This window comes from Musca domestica, unplaced genomic scaffold (assembly GCF_030504385.1).
Source record: "Musca domestica strain aabys unplaced genomic scaffold, Musca_domestica.polishedcontigs.V.1.1 42, whole genome shotgun sequence".
Taxonomy (NCBI): domain Eukaryota; kingdom Metazoa; phylum Arthropoda; class Insecta; order Diptera; family Muscidae; genus Musca; species Musca domestica.
The window spans coordinates 2,809,986-2,833,705 of record NW_026712329.1 but is presented as its reverse complement, the minus strand read 5'-3'; the positions used below and the strand labels follow the sequence as shown (position 1 = coordinate 2,833,705).

General features: G+C 36.0%; 1 protein-coding gene across 3 annotated transcripts in view; it reads right to left on the bottom strand.

The window, feature by feature from the left end:
* Positions 1-21,111, bottom strand: part of LOC101900464 (serine/threonine-protein kinase D3) — a 74,389-nt gene extending 53,278 nt beyond the window's left edge. For 2 of the 3 annotated variants that reach the window (XM_011297928.3, XM_059127053.1), the window contains exon 1: positions 20,608-21,090. The gene's annotated coding sequence lies outside the window, so the exon portion shown is untranslated. Of the gene's footprint in view, positions 1-20,607 lie in introns of all 3 variants that reach the window. The other variant, XM_059127052.1, reaches the window with a different exon arrangement.
* Between the last annotated feature and the right edge of the window lie 2,609 nt (positions 21,112-23,720).

Below are 23,720 nucleotides of genomic sequence, written 5' to 3'. Positions count from 1 at the left end.
TATAAAACTTGGACCTGCAAGACAATTTTCTGGCACAGGCTGTAGTATCTATTACGAACTTCAAATACCAAATTTGAAAAAAAAAAATCAAGTGAATAATGTCGAAAAAATTATCAAAATACCGAATATCGGGAGGTACCTTTATATGGGTGCTATGTAAAGACGTGGACCTGCATAGACAATTTTCTGTCATAGGCTGTAGTTTTCATTACGAACTTCAAACACCAAATTTGAAACCATTCCGGTAAATAATGCCGCCAAAATCGTGAAATTACGAATGTCGGGAGGGTCTATACGAAGACGTGGACCTACATGGCCCATTTTCTGTCTATGACCAGAATAGAAGCCTATTGCTTTTGGAGATGATCGCATTATATTGAAATGGACCAAAAACTGAAAATTATCCTGATTTTGCAGTTGCTCTACAGGTCACAATTACGGACCAATCGACGCGGAAGTTAGCATGGGGCTAGAGCTTTGAGCTGGGCAGAAGTCTTCCAATTTTGATGGTTAGTGGGTGAAATAGACCATAACATTTGTGTTAAATAAAAGTCAAGTTTTCCATTAAACCGCGAATATATTTAACCCCGTCGAAATTACAAATAGACGAAAAGGTCAATTCTGACCCTTACATAGATGCCGATAATAAATATATTGGATATGTATAACGAAATATATATAATGTGTATATACAAAGGAAGGGGATGTTTGCTAGAATAGTTATATCTCAAGAATGGCTGGACCGATTTTGAAAAATTTTGTCAATTCAGAATGCCCTCTTGACATAAAAGAATAAAATCTAAAATATCGCATAGAAAGAAGTCCATATTGATATTATTATAGATTTTGTACTATTTTGGTGCAATATTTTTATTTTTTCATATCTTTTATCGCATGCGATTTTTTCAATTTGACTTATAATATTGAAGTGTACATTTTGTAATATTTTTTTTTTCACCTTAAAACACAGGTTGGGGTTATTAAATACAGATTGCAATTATCGTCCGATGCTCACAAGGGTAGGGTTAGGCTTAGAAAGGCTAGGCCTATTGTTTTCAAAGATGACCGCAATATATTTTGGGGTTGAAATGGATCAACAACTAAAAATGTTCCTGATTTTGCAGCCGTTATAAAGGTCACAAATAGAAACCAAAGGACACGAAATCTCGCATGAAGTTAGATTTTAGGACAGCGGGTAGAATGGACCACTACTTTTGTGTGAAAAAAATCCCAACATTACTTACAGGCGATATCCGAAATACACAAAAGGCAAACGTATGCTGATTTCGTTGGCGAATATAGCCAAATATCGTAGACAAGCAAATCATATAGATGAGTCTAAGTTTGGAGATACGGAGGGGCCTCTTGCTTTTGGATGATGGATGATGGCAAAATAATTAGAGGTTCAAATAAATTTAAATTGATATCAATCGACACGGAATTTTGCATGAGAAAAGAGTTAAGGACAGGGAAGAAATCTAGCATTTTGGATGACCATTGGACTATATTTAGCTGTAAAAGGGACCACAACAACTAACAGCACGACGAAGTGCGTAAATATTGGACAAATGTTCCTGGTCAAAATGGTAAGGTTAATATCTGGACAGTGCTCCGTGACACAATTTCAAAAGCGAAATCTTCCAAAATAGATGTGGACATAAGAGGGCTTCCAACATATTGTAGTGTTGTAGGGTATCACATGGTCGGCCCCGCACGACTATAGCCTTTGCTTACTTGTTTTGTAATAAATTTGTAGTTTTTTTACTACGTTTAATTAATTTATTTTCATTAATCATTTAAATAATGAGAAAAACAAACCCAAGTTTCATATTTTAGTTTGTATTTAAGAGAAAAATGTAATTTCTCTATCTGTGCACCAACGGATGTTAGTGAAGTATCCACGGGATGGATTGCATGCTTTTATTAACTTGACTTTATTATTTTGTTGTTTCGTTTATGTTTTGCTTTACGCTCTGTTTATTATATTTTCACACCAAATTACAGAAACAACAACAAAAACCAAACAAACAAAACGAAATCTATGACGAAGTTGCAACAATCCACAGCAAATTGTAAATTAAACCCCAAATAAAGAGAGCTAAAGGTAGAGAGCAGAGATAAAAGCAATTTGAGTAGAGAACATGTGAATGGGTCCCACAGAGGGAAGCTAACAAAGTGCTGCTTGGTCCCACAGAGTAGAGCTAACAAAGTGCTGCTGTTTCTCTTCGGACCGAAAATGTTTCTCTTTCATTTAAGTCAACAGTTGGTGCATAGATTTTTTTGACCAAAACAAAAACGACCAATTTTTATTAGAAGTGTAGGACAAGGCTGAGCAAAATAATATGAAGAGATTGTTCCGGAGAAAATTAGATTGCATTTTTAATTATATTTTACAATTTATTTTAATATTTTTTTAACACGAATGTTGTCTAAGTTTATTATTAAAGATAATTTTTAAAGAATAAAATGAACAATATATAGACATTGTTGATTGGTTAGTTTTTAACAATAACTAAGAGAAATTGTCCCATTATTAACATTAAGTTCGGCCGGGCCAAACTTTTAATACCCTCCACCATAGGGTAAAGGAAACATTAGAAGAAATGTTGCAAAAACCATTAAAATGCCGAATATCGGGAGGTACCGTTATATGGGGGCTATACCAAATCGTGGACCTATACATGCAGTGCTTCGCCAAAGGAGCTAACACCCATTATGACCTACAAATACCAATTTTCAGACAAATCCGTGAAAAAATTTGGCAAAAATCATCAAATTACCGAATATCGGGAGGTACCGTTATATGGGGGCTATACCAAAACAGGGACCTATACATACAATGTTTTGCCACGCGAACTAGGACCCATTCTGGCCCACAAATACCATTTTTAAATGGGACATTTAGGTCCACGTTTTCATATAGCCCCCACATAACGGTACCTCCCGATATTCGGTATTTTGATGATTTTAGCGACATTATTCACCGGAATTGTTTCAAATTTTGTATTTGAAGTTCAAAATAGATACTACAGCTTAAGATAGAAAATTGTCTGTGCAGGTCCACGTCTTTGTATAGCCCCCATATAACAGTACCTCCCTATATTCGGTATTTTGATAAGTTTAGCGACATTATTCGCCGGAATTGTATCAAATTTGGTATTTGAGATTCGTAATGGATACTACAGCATATGACAGAAATTTGTCTGTCCATATAACGGTACCTCGCAAAATTCGGTATTTTGATGATTTTAGCGTAAGTATATACCGGAATTGTTTCAAATTACGTACGATTTTAGCTACATTATTCAGCGTTTATTTCAAGTTGCGAATTTGAATGTGGTAATGGCTTATGACAATCAAGGCCCATGTAGGTACTCGTCGTACAGACCCCAATATAACGGCTATATTCGGTATTTTCAAAATTTTAACAGAATTTTTTAAGGATTTTTTTTTTTTTTTGAAAATTTCCAAATTAGTTCCAAATGGTGGAGGGTATTCAAAGTTCGGCCCGGCCGAACTTACTGCTTTTTAAGTTGTTGAATACTTATTCTATTACAAGCATTTTCCTATAACTCTTCAATTGACTATTTGGTTCAAATGTCTCCATATGATCTCAAAATAACTCATCGTCTTCTAGTGTTTATTTGGTTCAAATGTCGCCATATATTCCCAAAAGAACTACTTAGTCAGTATAGTCATGGTCTATTGTTACTTTTCCTATGACAAGACTATGTTAAAAGTTCATAGGCAATTACATTGGTTTGGGTATACTTTTGCACTAAAACACTACAATTTTACTAAAGATGCTCGCTGCAGGGATGGAATGAGGTGTTATGTTTGAAGATCTTTGCTAAATTTGTTATTTCTAGTCCCATATAAATTTACAATTTTTTTGTTTGAAAATTAACTATATTCAAAAAAGTTTTACCTCAAAAAGTATAAAATACTCAAATTGCTTCCCTAATGCTTTGAGTACGTTATTTGGTCTGAAGCTATACCGTTTCAAGCAGGGTTATTGGAATTGACACTGTGTCAGGAAGAAATGTCTGGCCCGCGGATTTACTATTTGATCTTCCTTCCTTCCTTCCTTTGAATCCAGCCTTAATATTGGCTGTCCCGATTATGACCACAGACCTCCTTTCATAGCTGTTTGTGACTGGGTATCACACCGGTGCTGCCTGTTTTTTTTTTCGGATAAACTTAAATTATTTTAATAATAAATTACTTGAATACTGTTATTGGAAAAAAAGGAAATTTGATACAAATGACTTTGGCCTAAGAATTAGCATTTGGATATTTTTGGTCGGCTTTATGAAACATCTTGGTAGAACATTTAAAACATAAACGACTAGTTAACCTTTGTGTTTCCTTGTTAAATCCACTTTAATGAGTGCCAAAAACTCCTCTCTCTCTCTTCTCTTACTTTGTGGTTTCGCCACACAAATGAGGGTGCAAATTGAATTTGCACAGCAGCTTCTCTGCGAAATGATGTTAACGGGAATGTTTGGCCAACGGAAATTCATTGGCGGAAATGGGTTTTCATGGGAAACATTTCAAAAGTGAAAAATGCGTTTAAGAATCCTACAAAAAACCGTTCGTTAATGTAATAATCATGTTTCGAATGGAAACTGAAGTAGAAAAATAGGTAGGTAGGTAGGTAGGAAGGAGTGTAGCTTGGAAGTACCACATAAACCGAAAAATGTGGATTTGCAATTCTAATTTAATAGAGATTCATTAAAAAATGAAAAAAATCGCGAATGAAAATTTCATTCAAATATCTGTATGCAAGGAAGTGGAAGAGGAGTGAAATTAGCGTGGTAGAATTAAGAACGTTATATCAAGCAATCATATGTTTAACATTTTGTAGCAATTATTTATTTGACAACATCCTATTGTCAAAATTTATATTTTTAATTCCATTGTATATTCACAAATCAGACATGAGAACCTGTTTTCTATGCTGTGAAATTGGATAAGGTAAATTATTGAAAATGAAGAGATGGGTATGCTTTGTTTGGAAAGATATTACCCATCTCCGAACTCGATCAAAGTTTGACAAAAATATTACGATGTACCAAGTTTGGACCAAATCGGATACTTCCTTCGAAAGTTATTGTGCTCACCAGACAGACGGACGGACATCGCTAGATCGACTCCAAATGTTCTGAAACGGATTTGGTCCAAAGAGACCTAAAACCTTTATTTCGACTAGGCACGTTTTGACCGTATCAAATTGTATATACCCTCTGAAGCCAAATGGCTGAGGGTATAACAAATTAAAGAAACCTTGCCTGGAAAATATAGCTAGAGCCTTAAAAACACCGAAAATTGTCCAGTGCTATATATAGGGTGAGATGAAAAGCTACAACCAACTTCAGACTGCTGTCATTTCTAAGCCGACTCGTCCGACAGCTGCTAAAATTATTCCAGTGACAGCTCTCCACTCGTATTAACCGAACGTGGCATCAGAATAAATGTCGAATATTATCGCGAAAATATTCTGGAGGGTGTATTAAAGCCTTGGGCACGTAAGCATTTTGGCCGCAGAGCTTGGACATTCCAACAGGACTCAGCACACGCCACCCAAGAATGGTTACAAAATGAGGTTTCTCGCTTCATTTACAGCGCACAATGACCACCAAAATCTCCGGATAACAATCCGTTGGACTATTGTGTCTGGAGTATTTTGGAAAACAAGGTTGGCACTAAAAAATACCAAAGTGTCGATCACCTCAAGCAAGCGCTTCGACGGGAATGGGCCAAAATACCGCCGACCAACATTTGGGCAGCGTGTGACGGTTTCATTGGCCGTTTGAAGGCCATAATTCGTGCCAATTTGGTATTGCAATTCGAATAAATCTAAACTTATTCTACAATTTGATGCTATTCGACATTTTTTGCTTTCATTCAATAAAATTTAAAAAAAATGTAAAAAATTTGGCGTTTGATTTTGTTGCAGTTTTTCTTATCTCACCCTGTATGGGAGCTATAGCTATAACTGAGCCGATTTTCTCCAAATTTGATATACTTGCTTCTAGACTGAATTCGGTCGGATGTTCCAATTTTCAGGACTTTTTGACAGATATTGGCCATTTAGTGCACAATTAACCCGAAATCGGTTGAATATATATGTGGGATCTATACTCAAATCTGAACCGATCTTGACAAAATTTGATACACTAATTTCAGAACTGTATCTGATATCTAGTACTAAAGATCATTGTTGTGGAATGCATATTACGCTTGTGAGAGCTTTAAACCCCTAATCGGATAAAACATATATTTGGGAGCTATAGCTATATCTAAACCGATTTACACCAAATTTGAAGTACTGGTTTACAGAATTTAGTCGTAATTGTCAAAAATTCAGTTCATTTGGTGCACAATTAACCTGATATCGGATAAATATATGAATGGGAGATATATCCTAATCTGAACCGATCTCGATACAATTTGACAGAGGTATTTTTGAGCAGTATCTGATGTCCGGCACCTTATATCATTCTTCTGGAGTACATATTAAGCATGTGAGGGACTTAAAACACCAAATCAGATAAAACATATATATGGGAGCTATAGCTAGATCTGAACCGATTTTCTCCAAATTTGTTTTACTGGCTTCTAAACTGTATTCGGTGGAATGTACCAAAGTAAAGGTCATTTGGACTTATTTTAGCCCTTTGGTTCACAATTAACCCGACATCGGTTGAAAATATATTGGACCTGTATCTAAATCTGATCCGATTATTACCAATTTCAATAGCGTTCGTCTTTGAGCCAAACAAATATTGTTTGCAAAATTTCATCTCAATCGGATAATAAATGTGACCTGAATTGTGTTCCCAAGAGTACATGGACGGTCGAATGGACGGACGGACTGACATGCATAAATAGACTCAGAAAGTGATTGTATGAAGATCCTCAGAAGTAACTTTGGGTCTATCTCGCTTCCTTCTCCATGTTACAAACAAATGCACAAAGACATAATACTTTTACCACTATGTGGTGTAGGGTATAAATACAAGTTGGAAAGTACCGACTGATGATTGACTACACTAATATACCCTCAGCTGGGGTTTGTTTACTTGTGATGCTCAAATTTCAAACTAAATCGCGGATTCCGCTCAACTTATATATAACTAGCAATTGTTTTCAATTAATCCAAATTTTGAACATCACAACTATCTGTTGTCGAACCGACTGATACTTTCAAACTTGTATTTTTTAACGGACCCGCCGATTCGAACAATAAGAACAATAAATTATATGTTTTCCTCATAGGTAATAGGTACTATGCAATAGCTTACTGGAAAGCAGAAGATATGTTTTTGTCATTATTTTTGGCCATCTAGTAATGTAGGAATGACCACCATCACAATTCCTTGTAGTACGAAGAATGGCTTTCCAATTTTTGCTGGGATACAATCAATTCATGCCATTTTAATATCGATTGGAATAAACTTTGTTCTTCGGGATTTTGCTTTCTCCGATTTACTTAATTAATGCCGAAGAAAATATTTGATATCGTTTTTTTTTTGCGTCTGTGTATATGTGTCCGTTGGAGCACATTTAATCGGATTTGATGGGTTGATGGTTGGTTGGCTATTAGCAAAAACATACAAACCACATAGTTGCGGACATTCTATGCACATTGCTGATATTTTATTGGATTTCTTCTATCATGGCCAAGGACAACATTTGCTAAAACCCCCATGTCATTCGTGACAGGAGATTACCGCTGGGATGGCGAGGGAGAGAGAGCGTGACAAATTGGAAAGATCTATTTAACGATGATAAATGTTTCCAAGTTGGTTGGTCGTATTAGCATTGCAATAAATTTCTATACATTTGTAAATTTTTAACAAGATTTTCAAATTTTACTACGCTTAGATGAAAATTGTAAATGAGTTGGATGGGATAAAAATGGAAATATTTTGAAATATTTAAATTATAGAGATAAGTTATTTAAATGGGTTAGTAGCTTTTTTGCAGTAACAACGTATTGTCCTTTTTGAAAAATATATTATTTTTAATTTTTTTATCCTGTCCACCATGAGATGGATGGATAGTATATTAAATGTATCACTCCATTTGTAACATGGAAAAGTTTTGTTCGGCCTGTGCTACCTTGTGGCCCACACATATAGTAGCGCTGCTATTGACCGGTCTACCCCCACAATGATATGCAAATTGTTACAGCATTTCAACGTAAATTGTTAACGTCATTGCAGCACATAATAAGCTATTAAGGACCGCCTACTGGCAAAATGATTTGATGTACTCATAAAGAGAACATATTTATGGCCTATTGTATTATATATTTGGTTCACATCAAATGATCCATTTAAAGCCTACCCATGGGGAAGAATAAAATAAAATAAGAATAAAAAAAACTGAGAAATGGCTACATTTGTTTCCACGCCATCTTTAGGACCCAGTTTCCTTCCATTCATCCTCTTTTTCCATTTTTTTCCGCATTTAATGTTTTTCTTCTTGACATTGTATTTTTCCATTATTTCGTCTGTGCTTTCCTTTAAGGCCAACTGGTTGGCGCAGAGAGGCAGGCTTTTCTTTAACATTAAACGGCATTAAATATATGGCTATGATTTCTTTTTTTGTTTTCATATTTATGGCTAAAATTCTCAATGTGGTGGCGTTTCTGCGTTAATGGTTCGGTCTGGATGGCTTTTGTTTACGAACAAACAATGAAAAAAAGAAAGAATAACAAACAGAAAATAAGCGTAAGTAATTGTCTGTCATTTGAAGGTTTCTAATGATAAAGGCTGTACTTCCTGCATACCATCACCACCGACCGACCGACATACACATTTTCACATGTATCTTTATGACATAAGTACTATCGAGTGACCAATGGAACAAGGAACTTGTTCCTGAGTTATTATGGAGTGATATATATAATTCAAACTATTCAAGTATGATCCCTACGTAACATGACCGTTACATTATGTCTCCATGTCGGTAAACACTTTTTCCACTCTTAGCCATACCATGGAGCGTTGATTTAAACATGTCCGTTTTTCCATCTTGTGTATTCACGATACAGCGACCTGATATTTCACAGAGCTTTCCTATTTTTACAGGCACATCAAGTTCGTTGATGGGCTACAACTTTCCTGGATATTGTAACGGTAACACAAAATATCCGCTATATTTGTGGTTTGACCTATTTTTTCCATGGAATCGTCTGCAATTTGCTGGTTTAATAAGAGTAGTTATTGCTTAGGTGGAAAATTTTTATATAGGTCCATTTTTCTACATAGCCCCATACCCGATACCTCCCGAAATTCGGTATTTCTAATGATTTTCGCCCCATGTTTCGATGGATTTCTTTAAAATTTAGCATTTTAGGTGCGTAAAAGGTACCAATTACTCGAAGAAAATTGGTATAGATCGGTCTGGATTTTCGTATAATTCCTATGCAGGGTGAGATAAAAAACTGCAACCAAGACTGCTGTCATTTCTAAGCCACTCGTCCGACAGCTGTTATAATTATTCCAGTGACAGCTCATTATATTGTCATCAGCAGAAATGGTTAGAAAATTAAAGAAGCGACGTGATCGCAAACTGCGTCACAGTAGCTGAAAAATGGCTCGAGAGCTGAACATATCGCAATATTCCATTCGGCAAATATGAGCACGAGGTAAAGCCATTGAAATTCCAAAAAGTGCAAGAACTTACACCGCAACAGAAAGAAAATAGACTCGAAAGATATAAAGAGTTGGTTCTCTTGGCCGAAAGTGGTGAACTGCCGAATTTGGTTCTCTCCGATGAGAAAACAGTCGTTATCCAGCAGTTTGAAAAAAAAAAAAAAAACAAAATGATCGTGTTTACTTGCCAAAGAGGTTAGCTGAAAATGGCCACAAGAACTCAAGCGCCAGCCATGGTGATGGTGTGGGCCGCCATAACAGCCGATGTTCGCCCTCCGCTCGTATTAATCGACCGTGGCATCAGAATTATTGCCGAATATTATCGCAAAAATATTCTGGAGGGCTATTCTGGACCTTGGACATTCCAACAGGACTCAGCACCATCGCACTAAACATGCGCCACCCACAAATGGTTACGAAATGAGGTTCCTCTCTTCATTTCCAGCGCACAATGGCCACGAAAATCTCCGGATACCAATCCGTTGGACAATTGTGTCTGGAGTATTTTGGAAAGCAAGCAAACACCAAAGTGTCGATCACCTCAATGGGCCAAAATACATCAGAGCAACATTCGGGCAGCGTGTGACGGTTTCGTTGGCCGTTATTCGTACCAATGGTGACCAATTCGAATAAATCTATACTTATTGTAAAATTTGATGCTATTTCTGACATGTGGCGTTTGACTTTGTTGCAGTTTTTTTATATCACCCTGTAATTATAGGCGATATCCGAAATACACAAAAGGCGAACTTCTGTATTTTTTATATCCTCCACCATACTATGGAGGGTATATTAATTTTGTCATTCCGTTTGTAACTCCTCGAAATACTCATATCAGACCCAACAAAGTATATATATTCCTGATCAGTGTAAAATTCTAAGAAGATTTAGTCATGTCTGTATGTTGTAATCACGCTATCTTTTGAACAAATTGAGATAGAAGGCTAAAATTTTGCAGACATGTATATTTTGCCAGTAGGCAGGTTAAGTTCGTAAATGGGCCATGTAGGTCCACGTCTTCGTATAGCCCCCATATAACGGTACCTCGCGATATTCGGTATTTTGATGATTTTAGCAACATTATCTAATGGAATCGTTGCAAATTTGGTATATGAAGTTCGTAATAGATACTGCAGCATAATACAAAAAATGGGCCATGTAGGTCCACGTCTTCGTATAGCCCCCATATAACGGTACCCCCCGATATTTGGTATTTTGATTATTCTAGGGACATTATTTACCGGAATTGTTTCAAAATTGGTATTTAAAGTTCGTATGGGATGCTACGGGCTAAGACAGAAAATGATCCATGTAGGTCCACGTCTTCGTATAGCCCCCATATAACGGTACCCCCCGATATTCGGTATTTTGACGATTTTATCGACATTATTTACCGGAACTATTTCAAATTTGGTATTTGAATTTCGCAATGAATACTACAGCCTATGACTGAAAATTGTCGAATAGCCCCCATATAACAGTACCCCCCGATATTCGGTATTTTGATGATTTTATCGACATTATTTACCGGAATTGTTTCAAATTTGGTATTTGAAGTTCGTAATGGATACTACGTCCAAAGACAAAAAATTTCAAAATTCGCATGTGAAGTTCGTAGTGGATACTTCAGCCCATGCCAGAAAATTGTCTGTGCAGGTCCACGTCTTCGTATAGCCCCCATATAACGGTACCCCCTGTATTCGATATTTTGATGATTTTAGCTACATTATAAACAGATTTTTCTTCAAGTTTCGCATTTAAATATTGTAATAACTTATAACAAATTTTGCCTATGCAGGTCGTCGTTGTATAGGCATTCGGTATTTTTAAGATTTTAACAGAATTTTTAACGGATTTTATTTTTTTGAAAATTGCCAAATTTGGTGGAGGATATTAAAAGTTCGGCCCGGCCGAACTTACAGCTTTTTTATTTGTTTATTCTAATTTCGTTGAGGGATATAGCAAATATCTTAGACAAGTAAATCATGTAGATGAGTCTAAATTTTGGAGATACAGAGGGATTCTTTCTTTTGGAGATGATCGCCAAATATTTAAGGGTTCAAATGAACAAAAAACAGAAAAAAAATCCTGATCACACAATTGAAGCCAATCGAAACGCCTGAGAATCAAATTAAGGACAGGGAAGAATTCTAGCATTTTGGATGACCATTGGATTTTATTTAGCTGTAAGATGGACCACAACAAGGTAATATCTGGGCAGTGCTCCGTGACATAATTTCAAAAGCTGAATCTTTCAAAATAGATTTGGACTGTAGCCTTTGCTTACTTGTTTTTAATTGTTTTTGCTTTATTCCGATTTTTTTGGCTACCTAAATTTAAAATTATTTTTCTTTTATTTTAATAATATTAAACATGAAGATATTCGAATTTATTAAAAGTAAACTGAAATTGTTGTTAAATTGTTAGATTTTCAGTTGACTTAATTTCTGACCAAATAACCTCTTACATCCGTGCTGTCCACAAGTTCCGCTTACCATCCGAATGGCCTTCAGCTAGTAACATGTAGCCAATTGTCACTCCTCACACGACAGTGGTATTCATTGAGTGGTTTCGGTTGTTCGCGTGTGTGACAAACTCTAGGAATTTACGCAAATTATCATCAGAATTCAACAGATGTGTATGGTTGTTGGTTGGTGGGTGGGTCGGATGGCTGAACAGAAAAAAAGCGCAAAAACAAAACAAAAGCCTTTAAGTCTTTTATGGTTTTACTGTTTACTTTAGCCATTTGTTAACTTTAGTTACATCCGTACATCCATTCCTTCCGGTTCCTACCTCTTCCCGTTCCTACACTTCTCGTTCGTTATTTTACAAACAAAGTGTTAACGGTAAGAAGGCTTATGTCACAGACATGTGACATATATGTGTGTGTGTGTGGTTATGACTGTATACGTGTGAACATATCAGAACATTGTGTCAGTGGGAAAATCATCGGAAAATATATACCTATAATCAAATCACAGATAATGTACATATCATCAACATAAAACGCAAATAGGGAATTTTATTACCATACCATTTGCAAAACGGATAACAAGCGAATAATGACAGGCGGGCGAAAAAATTGTCACCATTCATTCAAAGTTGCTGGGTATTTTATTTTTTTTAATAGACCTTGTTAAATATGAAATAAATTATTGATGGTGGTGGATTTTTGTGTCACATAAATATTGATTGAGTATTCAAAGTATCGGAAAGGGGTAAATTTAAAATATTATCAAACTTAGATTTGGAATGTCAGACCCATTATTAATATAAATTCTGTTATATCGAACCGATGCACAGTGGGGTGAGAACCCAAAAAAACGGAGATTAATTCAGGGAAGCATTCTATCGCTCTGAAATTTTGCTCAGACATTCATATTAACTTTTAATGGGTTTGGCATTAAAAATAGGACATATCGGTCCACGTTTCGGTAGGGCTTCCATATAGCGTTACTAACTGATTTTCGGTATTTTGAATCATGTGTAACTTGACATTTAAAATTCTGAGTATTTATAATCTCTTCATGCTAAAACGTTTCAATATTGTTCCAGTAATTGCTATAGGCCTCATATTACTGTACCTCCTGATTTTCTGTAATAATTTCAAACCCAATCATGAGTATCTTGACATTTTGAGTATTGAGTGGACAAAATATCTCCCTAAATTTTGTGAAGATAAATCCACTATTGAGTACTGATCATATATAACGGCACTTCCAAATTTTAGGTATACTGAGATTTTTTTCTGAAAGATGACATTCCATACTAAAATACAAATTTTAAATTTTAAGACCTTCTCGATATTTTTTTTTAAACGCATATACTTTTTGGATATGGCAAAAATATGGTAATATTTTGATTTAATTTTTAAAATATTTTAACATCATTATTTTTAAAACCTTTTTGTTCTAAGCCATTGTTATGTTCCAGTATTCGATTTTTCAATTTTAAAATTATCACTTCTGATGAGAAAAAACTAAATTAGTGCACTTCAAAACCCCAAAGACAATTTTTTTCCTTCTTCTTGCGAAAAAAGTGAAATATTTCTCAACTTTGCCACTGTGTAATTAGAAAACTACACAACGTATGACTCCGAAATTCTCGGTACTGAAGTAGAATTTAGTGTTCTATAATAGTTTAAAAACTTTTATTCCAAAAGACGAATTTTATTTTTCAATTAATCTCCCTGTTTTGTGACTTCACCCCTCTGTGCGATGTCTAGACGTTATAAAACGTTATTAAAGGTGGTCATTTTCAGTAGGCATTGCAAAGCATACCGAGTTCAGCCAGTGTCTATACTTTTTGCAGAAATACGTCGGGTGAAATACGTAAAGAACTTACACGGTACACCGAAGGTTACATATAGGCATTAGTCTACACATACTATTGTGTTTGACTGTAAACAAAAATCCCTAGTATAATATCAAATAAATGTAGTCAATCTAAATAAAGTAAATAGCATTTTATTCATTCCAGGAATGCTCATTTGCTACACTTGGTAGGGACAACGTACGTCACTAAACCAGCATCATTTCCAAATAATCGGCATTCAAGGAAAAGTTTTTGTTTCTATGAGCAAATTGTTCGGGTACAAGTACTATGGTGTTTCTGGGGAAGTTATCTGCATTAGTAGTGGAAAGGTTTTAGGGGAAAGTTAAGATAAAATTCAATTATCTCTAAATCCAAAAATTATTGCAGTGAAACACATTATACATTGAGGTTAAAAAAAATGTAGGAAATGGAAATATATGGGCTTATGAATTACGAAATGTTGTACAGGATGAGATAAAAAAACTGCAACAAAGTCAAACGCCATAATTTTTACATATTTTTAAATTTTATTGAATGAATGCAAAACTTTTAGGAAATAGCACCAAATTTTAGAATAAGTTTAGATTTGTTCGAATTGGTCACCTTTGGCACGAATTATGGCCTTCAAACGGGCAATAAAACCGTCACACGCTGCCCGAATGTTGCTCTACGGTATTTTGGCCCATTCCCGGCGAAGCGCTTGCTTGAAGTGATCGACACTTTCGTATTTTTAGTACCAACTTTGCTTTCCAAAATATTCCAGACACAATAGTCCAACGGATTGGTATCCGGAGATTTTGGTGGCCATTATGCGTGGGAAATGAAGCGTGCTAAGTGCGATGGTGCTGAGTCCTGTTGGAATGTCCAAGGCCTGCGGCCAAAATGTTTGCGTGCCCAAGGCTTTAATGCACCCTCTAGAATACTTTCGCGATAATATTCGGCATTTATTCTAATGCCACGGACGATTAATAGCGACCGAGTGACCATCGGCTATTATGGCGGCCCACACCATCACCATGGCCGGCGCTTGAGTTCTGGTGGCCAACCGAAGGTGCACATTTTCAGCTGACGATCATTTTGTTTGTTTACAAACTGCTGGACAACGAATGTTTTCTCATAAAAAAAAAAAAAAAAAAACAAATTCGGCAGTTCGCCACTTTCGGCCAAGCGAAGCAACTCTTTAGCACTTTTGGGTCTATTTTCTTTCTGTTGCGGTGTAAGTTCTTGCACTTCTTGGAATTTCAATGGCTTTACCTCGAGCTCATTTTTCAATAATTGCCGAATGGAATATTGCGATATGTTCAGCTCACGAGCCATTTTTCGGTCACTGCGACGGGGGTTTCGAACAAGTCGCTTCTTTACTTTTCGAACAATTTGTGCTGTTGTTGCTGTTTTCTTCTGTCCACTTCCTTGACGTCGGCCTACGCTACCAGTATCACGGTAAGGAGCGATTGTATGAGCTATTACTGAAATAATTTTAACAGCTGTCGGACGAGTGGCTTAGAAATGACAGCAGTCTGAAATTGGTTGCAGTTTTTTCATCTCAACCTGTATATAGAAAATAGATTTGAACAAGTAAAAAAGTAGTTAAGTTCGGCATCAGACGTATACCATCAGTTGATGTTCGTTCCGAAGGAGTCGGCCAATATTGCCAATTTCGTATCTGACCTAAGTCTGATATAAATATTACAACGTCAACGTCAGATTGGGACTATATTGACTATTTTCTTCCATTTATATGTGACACAAATCATTAAAATACCGAATATCTGGAGGTACAATTATATGGGGGCTATACGAAAACGAATATTGGAAGATACAGTTATATAATACAGCAATTTTCTGTCATAGTAAGTGCTATGCATTACGAACGCCATATACCAAGTTTGAAGCAATGAAAGCGTGACTCAAATCATCCAAATTCCGATTATCTGGAGGTACAGTTATATGGGAGATATAGAAAAATTTGGATCTATATAGACAGTTCTATGCAAGGATGTTGCCTACATGCTGGGAACACAAACTGCAAAATTACAGCGACTTCGTGTTTAAATTTAAATTAAATCTGGCGGTAAGTTATATGGGCGCTATACCTAAACGTTGACCTACTTGGCCCATTTTAAATAACAAAAGTCCTGCAGACATAAAATACATCTGAGTAACATTTGATTAACCTTCTTTATTGCGTTTGAAAGTTAAAATGGTTTCCACAGACGGACATTGCTAAATCGACATAGAATTTTATGCTGATCAAAAATATATGTTCTCTGTGAGGTCTAAAATTTATATTACGACTAGTTACAAACGCAATGACAAACTTAATATACACTCCAAACTATAGTGGGAGAGTATACAAAATGGTGAAAACGGAATGAGGGTGTCATGTATCGGTAAAATATTATTTTCATGTTTTCAATTTCTTATACCAAACAACTTTTAGAAAACAATTCTTGGGAACTTCCACCAAATGCTAAACATTTTTGTTTCAAAACTAACCCAACAACCCATCCTCCAAATTAAGTATTCTAAAGATTCTAATCTTTGCCATCAGAATTGTGCGCCCATCAATCATAGGCATGTGTGTTTGTTTTTACAAATTTTTATGAAAATAAATACCGATTTTCACCAGCTGAAATGTGTGAGTCTCTGTGACGTACTGTGTTATGTTTGTAAATGAATGGCGTTGTAAATGAATTTATGAAGTGTTATGTTGTCATAATCGTCAGTGAGAATAACGCTTGTGTTTACAGCCAAAATATTTATCGATTTGCACTCTCCGTGTTGAGAGGGAATAACACGTCAGTAAATTTCGGAATAGGATCAAAATAAGGAAGCCTGTAAATTATAAGACCTACACTACTAAAGTTGTTTAAACATTCAATTTGAAGAATTATTGGATATAATATGTGAGTATTTTGAGGGAAGATTTTTTATCATGGTAGAATAACACTTCGACTTTTTTACTTTTCATTGTAACACAGTCGTTATATTAATTTTGAATAAATCTAATCTTATTCTAAAATTTGATGCTATTTCCGACATTTTGGCTTTTATTTGACTTTGTTGCAGTATTTTATCTCACCCTTTATATCTACTGCTCAACAATATATTTTTATACCCTCCACCTTGGAAAGGAGGGTATATTAACTTTGTCATTCCGTTTGTAACATCCTTAAATATTCGTCGTAGACCCCATAAAGTATATATATTCATAATCAGCATAAAATTCTAAGTCGATTTAACGATGTCCGTCTGTGTGTCTGTTGAAATCACGATACAGCCCACATTATTTGACGTAGAGCGCCAAAATTTAGCAGAGCTATTTGTATTGTGTCTAGGATAGATGGTATTGAAAATGAGATATATCGGTCCACGTTCTGGTATAGTCCCCATGTAACGGTACCTCCCGATATTGGGTATTTTGATGATTTATGCCACATTTTTTCACGGATTTGTCTGAAAATTGGTATTTGTAGATCATAATGGGTCCCAGTTCGTTGAGGCGAGTCATTGTAATTATAGGTCCACGTTTTGGTATAGCCCCCATATAACGGTACCTCCCGATATTGGGTATTTTGATTATTTATGCCACATTTTTTCACGGATTTGTCTGAAAATTGGTACTTGTAGGTCATAATGGGTCCCTGTGCGTGTGGCAAAACATTGCATGTATGGGTCCATGGTTTGGTATAGCCCCCATATAGCGGTACCTCCCAATATTCGGTATTTTGATTATTTTTAACACATTTTTTTCAAGATTTACTCTGAAAATTGGTAGTTGTAGATCATAATGTGTCCCAGTTCGTGTGGCGAGTCATTGTAATTATAGGTCCACGTTTTGGTATAGCCCCCATATAACGGTACCTCCCTACATTCGGTAATTTGATGATTTTTGCCACATTTTTTCTCGGATTTGTCTGAAAATTGGTATTTGTAGCCATAATGGGTTCTAGCTCCGTTGGCGAAACATTGTATGTATAGGTCCATGATTTGATGTAGCCCCCATATGACGGTACCTCCCGATATTCGGTATTTTGATGGTTTTCGCCACATTTCTTCTAATGTTTCCTTTACCCTAAGGTGGACGGTATTAAAAGTTTGGCCCGGCCGAACTTAATTTTTTTTACTTGTTCTCAATTTAATCCTTCTTGATGTCATACTATGTACTCTATTTTGCGGAAGTCGATTCAAAGTTGGATATGATTTCCTCCCAATATAATCGTTGATTTGTTACGGGTAGCTCTACATAGTGGTGGAGGGTATTATAAAACCGCACGACTTTTTACACTTCTTTACTGGTTTGGGCCAATATTGTCCATTTCATATCTAAATAATATCTAATATAAAAATCTGTTAAAATCTTAAAAATACCGAATGTAGCCATTATATTGGGGTTAATACAACGACGTGGACCTACATAGGCAACTTTTGCCATAAGCCAATAACAATATTCAAATCCGAAACATAAAAAAAATCGGTGAATAATGTAGCTAAAATCTGTCATAGGCTGTAGCATCCATTACGAACTCCAAATACCAAATTTCAAACAATTCCAGTGAATAATGTCCGAATATCGGGAGGTACCGTTATATGGGGGCTATACGAAGACGTGGACCTGCACAGACAGTTTTCTGTCTTAGGCTGTAGCATCCATTACGAACTTCAAATATTAAATTTAAAACATTTCCGGTGAATAAAGTCGCTAAAATCACCAACATACAGAAAATTGGGAGGTACCATTATATGGGGGCTATACCAAAACGTGGACCTACATGTATCATTTTCAATGCCAAAAGTGCTGCAGACATAATATAAATTTGAGTAAAATTCTATCAACCTACTTCATTTAGTTCGGAAGCTAGAATGATTTCCACAGACGGACATAGGGACGGACATCGCTAAATCGACATAGAATTTTATGCTGATCAAGAATATATACTTTGTGTCTAAAATGTATATTTAGAGGTGTTACAAACGGAATGACAAACTTCATATACCCTCGATACTATGGTGGGGGGTACAAAAAAAATTTGACACTTATTTACAATTTTATAGGAAAAATTGTCAGTCAAAAAATTAACTAGAAGGCGTGGACCGAAATATCTAATAGATGTATAGTTAACAAAAATATTGAGGTACTCGAATTTCGATGAAAATCGCTGATCTGTATCCCATAACTATTCAAAATGTTCACTCTCTGTGAGGGAGGTACCAGAAGGAGTGATCCGATATATACGATCTTTACAACAGATCTTGTACCGATATAAATAGTGAAATGTGCCGAGTTTGAAAGGAATCAGATGTACATTCGCGTTTCGGGAGCTTCATGGGTATTCAAAATTGTTGTGGGGGAGGTACGAGAAGGAGTGAATCGATTTTCCCCATCTCCGAACTCGATCTAAGGTTAACCATAATATTTATTATGATGTACCATGTTTGGACCAAATCGGATACTCCCTTCGAAAGTTACCTTGTGCAACAGCCAGATAGTCAGACATACTGACGGATGGGCACCGCTAGATCGACTCTAAATCTCCTGGAACGGATCTAAAGAGATCTAGGTTCTCAAACCGTTATTTTGATGAGGCACGTGTTGACCTATCAAATAGCCTGAATACTGAAAGTATAAAAATTCGACTTAAGCCACACTAAATTGATTTTATCTTATTCGGATTTTTATTTCCTTCTCCCTGACCACCCACAAGTCGCGGCCTTGTCCTGTCTGCGCTGTTATACAAATTTTATTTTCGACGATTACATATAAACATACATACATACATAGCTGTGCATTTGATTTGATTCGATTAAATTATTTTATTGTTGCTGTTGTTTTAGTTTTTGTTTACATTGCCTTTTTTTACTGTCGTAATAGATATCAAGTGGTGTTGTTGTTGTTGTTGCTGTAATTAAGGGGAGAAGCCACAACGGACCAAACCACAAAAAGGTCAAACCAAACACCGAGTAAGAGGTGTTCTACTGATAGCCAGGCTGATCAGTGGGTTGGCTGACAACGTTCGGTGGTTGGAGAGGTATTAACGGCAACATGGCTGGATGTGAATACGTCTGATGAGTGCCGCGTCTGTTTGAGTGCTGCCGACATTCGATTAATTAGCACTTTTAGCACACTTAAGTGTAGAAGATTAATAATAAAAATAATAATAAAACTGTTTATTATTCTTCGATCTGTGAGCTCATCGTATTTTAGATAATGGAAATTCCAAACGAGAAATAAATATTCCCTTCGACTTTGTTTACACAAGCTTTTACCGTCCAAAACCACCACCCCCTCCCTAATCCATGAAGTTTACCCCAGTTTGGGAATCAGAATATTGGTGGGGTATTATTTGTGATGATTTAGGCGGAGTCGAGGGGAGAGAGGTTTGTTGTATCTCAAGTGAAATGCATGACATAAAGACGTCATCTGTGGGGGTAGCTGGGCTGCTGTATTGAATGATGCCAACGGCGGCATCATCCACCGATTTACAATCTACTCCAAAATAACAGTTCACGTGATTTCCATCCAATGGAATGTTGTTGTTTATTTACGTTGTTGTTTTTGTTGGTGTTATTGTTTTTGTTACTGTTATATGAATTTTTCAAATTTCACATAATGTTTTCCACAAACCTGAAGCTAAGATTGTTATCAAAACGGCATGAGGCTGCTAAATAAGTGTGGTTGGTCGCAATGATGACAGCGTTTGTGTGTGTGTTTCCTGTGTTTGTTTTTCACAAATTTATCAGCAATCAATTGAACAACAATTTTGTTTTTTTTTTAATTTTGAGAATTTTAATTTTTTTTGCTTTCAGACTCACTTTATTCGACACTTCTAATTTAATTTGATTACATATTCATGTGTATCTGAGCACTTGAATTTTTGTGATATTATTTCATTTTATATCCTATATCCCGTAACGTAAAAAGGACCACCACAATGCCCTGGAATTGAGTATATACGTTCATGTGTGTGTGTGTCTGATTGTTTCCGTATATATTTTCTTACTTTCGTTTTTATTATTCGTGACGCGCGCGCTTACTCAATTCCTCCTCGTCTACCGCTATACTGAATACTGGCAATCAGCTTAGGAATCATTTTTGCTCCATCCGCAGCACCATTGACAATCAGCGCACAGTCTGTGCCGTGAAACAGTGGTGCTCCCCCAGTCTAATGGTGGCATTGAAAAAACACAAACGAAACAATTGTTGTACTCATCTCCGAATTGGCAAAGAGAACTCACTACTCGCAACCCGACTTCAAAGTATTTTGTGTTTGTTGTGCTTTTGTGTTAGAGAAAGTTGTTTGAAAATCGAAGGGTTCGTTCTCTTTGCTCCGAATTGTGAGGGGTTGAAAAATTCTTGGGGAAATTGTACGAAATTTTGTACAAATGGTGAGAACTCAAACAGGCAGCGAATTTCAAGTCAAAAGGTGCAACTTATGCTAAATAATATTTGTGTATTCTAAACATTCAAGACTAGTTTACACGTCAAATCACAGTATATTTTTAGGTAAATCTTAATGATGATAATCGGATCCGATTTGGATATATCTCCCATATATTGCGTCGTCCGATTTGATAAGTTTTATGCACCAAATGCGTAATATCAGCCCCACTCAAATTAATTTTAGCACACGCGGCCAAGTTTCGTCGATAAGTACGTCTGGCAATTTTGGTGAATATCGGTTCCAATTCCGATATTGCTTCTATATATATTTTCATCATGTGTAATATTCCTTCAAATCGAATGGATTTCGTCCCATCCGATTGAATTCAGCCCAGAAGTACTTCAAATTTGCTGAAAATCGGTTCAGATAAACCCTCTCGTACCAAGTGAAAAAAAGCTATACAGTATTGTATAAATTAATATATTTATATTGTAGAATAAATATAGTAAAAGTGTACTGGACATTGTTTAAACATTTTTACACCGCATAAAATTATGCTACGATAATTACAAAATTTAATGTAATAGTAACTTTAAATATGAGACTAAACATGTGTTTAACGGTATATATCTGTCAGAAAATGACAGATGTTCTCTAAATTCAGTCTCATTTTTTCTTTAAAAAATAAAATTTAAGTAGCACACTTTTAGGCATTTCCAATATTTTTTTACAAAAATTATTTTACATTACAAAAAACAAATTTATATCACACTAATGCCATTTATGTATTATAATAAAGGGTGAGATAAAAAAAACTGCAACAAAGTCAAACGCCATAATTTTTATATATTTTTTTTTTTAATTTTATTGAATGAATGAAATAAGTTTAGATTTGTTCGAATTGGTCACCTTTGGCACGAATTATGGCCTTCAAACGGCCAATGAATCCATCACACGCTGCCCGAATGTTGCTCTGCGGTATTTTGGCCCATTCCAGTCGAAGCGCTTCCTTGAGGTGATCGACATTTTGGTATTTTTTCTAAAATACTTCAGACACAATAGTCCAACGGATTGGTATCCGGAGATTTTGGTGGCCATTGTGCGCCGGAAATGAAACGAGGAACCTCATTTTGTAACCATTCTTGGGTGGAGCGTGCTGAGTTGGAATGTCCAAGTTCTGCGGCCAAAATGTTCGCGTTCCCAAAGCTTTAATCCACCCTCCAGAATATTTTCGCGATAATATTCTGCATTTATTCTGATGTCATGGTCGATTAATACGAGCGGAGAGCGACCCATCGGCGGCCTACACCATGGTCGGCGCTTGAGTTTTGATGGCCAAGCGAAGCAAATCTTTAGCTCTTTTGAGTCTATTTTCTTTTAGTTGCGGTGTAAGTCCTTGCAGTTTTTGAAATTTTAATGGCTTTACCCCGAGCTCATTTTTTAATATTTGACGAATGGAATATTGCGATATGTTCAGCTCACGAGCCATTTTTCGGGCACTGCGACGCGGGTTTCGATCAAATCGCTTCTTTACTTTTCGAAACTTTTCTGCAGATATTGCTGTTTTCTTCCGTGCACTTCCTTGACGTCGGACTACGCTACCAGTATCACGGTTGCGAGCGATGGTACGAGACACAAATGATTTATTCACATTTAAATACTGGAGTGCTCTAACGATAGTCACTATCACGCTTGAGTTTCATCACGAATAACTTTTTTTCTGGAAAATTCTCACCAAAATGCTTTTGTACGCTTGCAAACAACAAAATGAGCTGTCACTGAAATAATTTTAACAACTGTCGGACGACTGACTTAAAATGACAGCAGTAATTTTTTCTAATTTCGCATTTTTATACCCTACACCACATAGTGGTAAGGGTATTATGCCTTTGTGCATGCATGCAGGTCGCATTTATTATCCGATTGAGATGAAATTTTCCAAACAATATTTTTTTGGCCCAAGGACGAACCCTATTGAAATTGGTGAGAATCGGATCAAATTTAGATATAGCTCCCATATATATCTTCATCCGATTTCGGTTTAAATGTGCACCAAATGTTCACTATCAGTCCAAATTACCTGAATTTTGGCACACCCAACCGAGTTCGGCCTAGAAGCAAGTATATCAAATTTGGAGAAAATCGGTTCAGATATAGCTATAGCTCCCATATATATCTTTCATCCGATTTGATCTTTAAGCCTCTCACATTCGTAATATGCACTTCACAAGAATGATATTTGGTACCAGATAAAAGATACAGCCCAGAAATAGCTGTTTGTAATTTTATCGAAATCGGTTCAGATTTGGATATAGCTCCCATATATATCTTCATCCGATTTCGGGTTAATTGTGCA